Raw genomic sequence first — 5328 nt, 5'->3', positions numbered from 1 at the left:
AGTTTTGCTGGATATAGTAGTCTTGGCCAGCATCTGTAGTCTTTTAGAGTTTTCAGTACATCTGCCCGGGCCCTTCTGGCCTTTAGTCTTCATTGAAAAGTCAGGGGTTATTCTAATAGATCTACCTTCATATATTACTTAATGTTCTTTCTTTGTTTTGTACATTTAATGTTTTGATTACTGTGTGTCATGGGGAATTTCTTTTCTGTTCCAGCCTATTTGGTGTTCTGTACACATCTTGTACTTTGTCAGGCATTTCCTTCTTTAGGTTAGGAATATTTTCTTCTGATTTTGTTTAAAATATTTTCTATGTTTAATCTCAGTTTCTTCTCTTCTTCTATTCCTACTATTTATAGATTTGGTCTTTTCTACTCCCGGATGTTTTATGCTTACATTTTTTTCTAGATTTACCATTTTTTAATTGGTGTAACCATTCCCTTTAACTAGTGTTCAATGCCTAGGTTCTCCCTTCAATTTTTTGTACTTTGTTGCTGATGATTACCTCTGAAGTTTTTGCTTGACTTTCTAACTTTTTCATTTCCAGTTTTATTTTAGTTCGTGTTTCCTTTAGTGATTCTATTTCTATTTTGTGCCTCAAAGTGTTTTTATTATGTCATTCCGCTGTGCATGTGTATACAGATATCATTAAGGAATTTATTCATATCCTCCTTAAGGTTCTTTTTTGTGTTTTACTCTCCATTAGTTTAAATCCAGGATGGGTACAGCATCACATGGATTCTGTGTCTAATGGCCCTTGCAGGAAGGTTGCTTCAGAATTTGGCACAAACAATTCCACTGTTTCCATGGGCCTGAGTTACTTTTCCCAAGATCAGTCTGGTTTTGTTTGGTTTGCCCCCAGGAGTCACTGTATTGTTTTTTTGCTTTGTACACATAAGCATACCTCCTGCCTAAGTAGAATTCCATTTCATCTCGGGCATAAACACCTTCAATTTTAAGAAGAGCTATGTGCTCTCTTTGGTTCCAGAGGCCTCGCTTGTAGCCAGCAAAAATGGCCTTGCAGCACAGCCTTCCAGACATACTTGTTTTTGTTTTTTGTTTTTGTTTTTGTTTTTTTAGAAGTCCTATTCCCAGCACTTTGACATCTGCCCTCCATGTTCAGCACCTCCCTCCTTAAGGTTCTTGAACATATAGATAACTACAGTTTTTATTTTCTTTTTTAATTTTTTATTAGATATGTTTCTTTACTTACATCTCAAACATTATTCCCCTTCCCAGTTTCCTGTCCATAAGCCCCCTTTCCCTCCTCTCCCCCACACAAGTATTGCCCTATATATATCCCCCGTATCCACCCCCATATTCCCCTGCACTGGGGGGTCCAACCTTGGCAGGACCAAGGGCTTCCCCTTCCACTGGTGCCCCAACATGACTATTCTCTGCTACACATGCAGTTGGAGCCCTGAGTCAATCCAGGTATAGTCTTTCGGTAGTGGTTTAGTCCCTGGAAGCTCTGGTTGATTGGCATTGTTGTTTTTATGGGGTTGCAAGCTCCTTCAACTCTTTCAATCCTTCCTCTAATTCCCCCCAAGGGGGTCCTATTCTCAGTTCAGTGGTTGGTTCCTAGAATTAACCTCTGTATTGGACATGCTCTGGATGTGTCCCTCAGGAGAGATCTATATCCGGTCCCTTTCAGCATGTATTTTCTAGCTTCATCAATCTTATCTAGTTTTGGTGGCTGTACGTATATGGGCCACATGTGTGTCAGGCTCTGAGTGGCCATTCCTTGAGTTGCTGCCCTAAACTTTGCTTCCATATCCCCTCCTATTGATATCTTTCCCCTTTTAAGAAGGAGTGGGAGCATCTGCATTTTGATCATCCTTCCTTTTGAGCTTCCTGTGGTCTGTGGATTGCATCTTGGGTAATTCAAGCTTTTTAGCTAATATCCACTTATCAATGAGTGCATACCAAGTGTTTTTCTGTGATTGAGTAACCTCACTCAGGATGATATTTTCTAGTTCATTCCATTTGCCTATGAATTTCATGAAGTCATTGTTTTTGATAGCTGAGTAGTACTCCATTGTGTAGATGTACCACATTTTCTGTAGCCATTCCTCTGTTGAAGGGCATCTGGGTTCTTTCCAGCTTCTGGCTAATATAAATAAGGCTGCTATGAACATAGTGGAGCACGTGTCTTTGTTATATGTTGGGGCATCTTTTGGGTATATGCCCAAGAGAGGTATAGCTGGGTCTTCAGGAAGTTCAATGTCCAATTTTCTGAGGAACCTCCAGACTGATTTCCAGAGTGGTTGTACCAGTTTGCAATCCCACCAACAATGGAGGAGTGTTCCTCTTTCTCCACATCCTCACCAGTGTCTGCTGTCACCTGAGTCTTTTATCTTAGCCATTCTGACTGGTGTAAGGTGAAATCTCAGGGTTGTTTTGATTTGCATTTCCATGATGACTAAGGATGTTGAACATTTCTTTAGATGCTTTTTGGCCATTCAATAATCCTCTACTGAGAATGTTTTGTTTAGCTCTGTACCCCATTTTTTTTTTCGGAGCTGGGGATCGAACCCAGGGCCTTGAGCTTCCTAGGTAAGCGCTCTACCGCTGAGCTAAATCCCCAGCCCCGTACCCCATTTTTAATATGGTTATTTGGCTATCTGGAGTCTAACTTCTTGAGTTCTTTGTATATTTTGGATATAAGCCCTCTATCAGATGTAGGGTTGGTAAAGATCTTTTCCCAATCTGTTGGTTGTTGTTTTGTCCTAACAACAGTGTCCTTTGCCTTACAGAAGCTTTGTAGTTTTATGAGACCCCATTTGTCGATTCTTGACCTTAGAGCATACGCCATTGGTGTTTTGTTCAGGAAATTTTCTCCAGTGTCCATGTGTTTGAGGTTCTTCCCCACTTTTTCTTCTATTAGTTTTAGTGTATCTGGTTTGATGTGGAGGTCCTTGATCAACTTGGGCTGAAGTTTTGTACAGGGTGATAAGAATGGATCAATTTCCATTCTTCTACATGCTGACCTCCAGTTGAACCAGCACCATTTGCTGAAAATGCTATCTTTCTTCCATTGGATGGTTTTGGCTCCTTTGTCAAAAATCAAGTGATCATAGGTGTGTGGGTTCATTTCGGGGTCTTCAATTATATTCCACTAGTCTATCTGTCTGTCTCTGTACCAATACCATACATTTTTTTTTATCACTATTGTTCTGTAATACTGCTTGACTTCAGGGATAGTAATTCCCCTGGAAATCTTTTTATTGTTGAGGATAGTTTTAGCTATCCTGGGTTTTTTGATATTCCAGATGAATTTGCAAATTGTTCTGTCTAAATATATGAAGAGTTGGGTTGGGATTTTGATAGGGATTGCAATGAATCTGTAGATCACTTTTGGTAAAATGGCCATTTTTACTTTATTAATCCAGCCAATCCATGAGCATGGAAGACCTTTCCATCTTCTGAGATCTTTTTCAATTTCTTTCTTCAGAGGCTTGAAGTTCTTATCATACAGATCTTTCACTTGCTTGGTTAAAGTTGCACCAAGATATATTATTATTTGGGTCTATTATAAAGGGTGTAGATAATTACAGTTTTAATGCCCTTGTCTGATGTCTTATATTAGATTTCTAAGAACCTATTGTATTATATAGTGTTCCTAAGTCCTCTATAGACATATAATGTCTTAGTTTATTATGTGTGATGATATGAGGGGGATGGATGTGTGTGTGTGTGTGTGTGTGTGTGTGTGTGTGTGTGTTGATGTTTTACACATCTGGAGTTAGAATAGACTGAGGTTTTTCTAGGTGTTAATATCTGGTCTTGTCTTGTTCGGTGAGTGTTTCATTCATTGGCTGTTGACCTCCCAAGATCTTAAGCAAGTGTAGTAGCTATGGTATCCCTAATAGAGAGTGCTTCTTCAAGTCAATCACTAGCAGAAGGGAAAAGAAATGAGCTAAGAGAATTGACTAAGAGAGGTTGAGAGGAAAGCCTGAGATATCTCATTCAAACCAATAGGTTGGGTTCCCAGGAGTGATGGTGCAATGACAGGAGGGGCTCCTGAAAGTCGGCTTGCAGTAAGACAAAGAATATTCTGGAGAGATAAGGATGAAATGATTAGTAGTCACCTGGATATGTACAAAGAGGTGCAATCATCAGTGAATAGAGTCACAGATGAGGAGGAACCTGCAAGCAGGTTGCTACCGGGCTGACTCTGAGACAGGAGAGTTAGTAAAGGAAGATAGTAAAAATCTCCTACCTGAGTCTGATCAAGTGCTGCCACAGGGTTCCCAGTAGAAAGTATTTCTGGGTATTATCAGCTGACACAAAAGAATGATGATGACCTAGAAGGGAAAGTTGAGAGTCCAAGGGAAAGAGCTATGTTGAGTCTGCTCCACGAAGTAAAATCCTCAGGAAATGAAGGTAGAGTGGGACAGGGGGCACACACAAGAACGCTGCTACTGTGTTGAGAGTGAGACAGAAGAAACCTCATTTGAGGATAGAAAAGAGTGAAAATCTACCTGAGACCCAGAACAGTAGCTACTAGGAGCCATTAGTAGAAAGTTTTTCTGAATATCAGTGGCTAACACAACAGAATGCAGATGGCTAGTAGAAAAAAAAACTGAGCAGTTCCAAGGGAAGCTAATCCAATTTCACACCAGCCCTGATTTCTTGATGTAGGGATATAACCTATAAAGTTCCCTCTTAGTTCTGATTTCATTCAATCCCACTAAGTAATATATGAAGGTAGACCTATTAGAATAACCTCTAACTTCTCAATGGAGAATACAGGCTGTGATGTAATTCCATATTTATTCTATTTTATGAAAGTTTTAATTTTCTTTTATATTTCTTCAAGGTCTCATTCATTGTTCAATAGTGTGTTTAATCTCCATTGTATATGTTCCTGAGTTTTTCTTGCTATTGATCTATAGACTTAGTTTATTATGATCAGACAGAATAAAAATAATATTTCAAGCTCCCAGGGACTAAACCACTATCCAAAGACTACCCATGGCTCCAGCTGCATATGTAGCAGAGGATGACCTTGTTGGGCACAAGTGGAAGAAGAAGCTCTTAGTCCTGCCAAGGCTGGAACCCACCCAGTGCAGGGGAATGTCAGGGGGTGCGAAGGGGGATGGTTGAGGAGGGGGAACACCCTTTCAGTGAAGGGGAGGGGGTGGGATAGGGGACTTATGCCAGGAAACCAGGAAAGGAAATAACATCTGAAATGTAACTTTAAAAAATTATCCAATAAAAATGTAATTTAAAAAAATAATTTCATCTTTTCTATATTAATTAGGCTTGTTTTATTACTTACTTTTCTACTGCTGTGATAAAATTCCATGACCATGGCACGTATAAAAG

The sequence above is a fragment of the Rattus rattus genome, chromosome 12 (assembly GCF_011064425.1).
Source record: "Rattus rattus isolate New Zealand chromosome 12, Rrattus_CSIRO_v1, whole genome shotgun sequence".
Taxonomy (NCBI): domain Eukaryota; kingdom Metazoa; phylum Chordata; class Mammalia; order Rodentia; family Muridae; genus Rattus; species Rattus rattus.
This window is presented reverse-complemented; position numbering follows the sequence as displayed.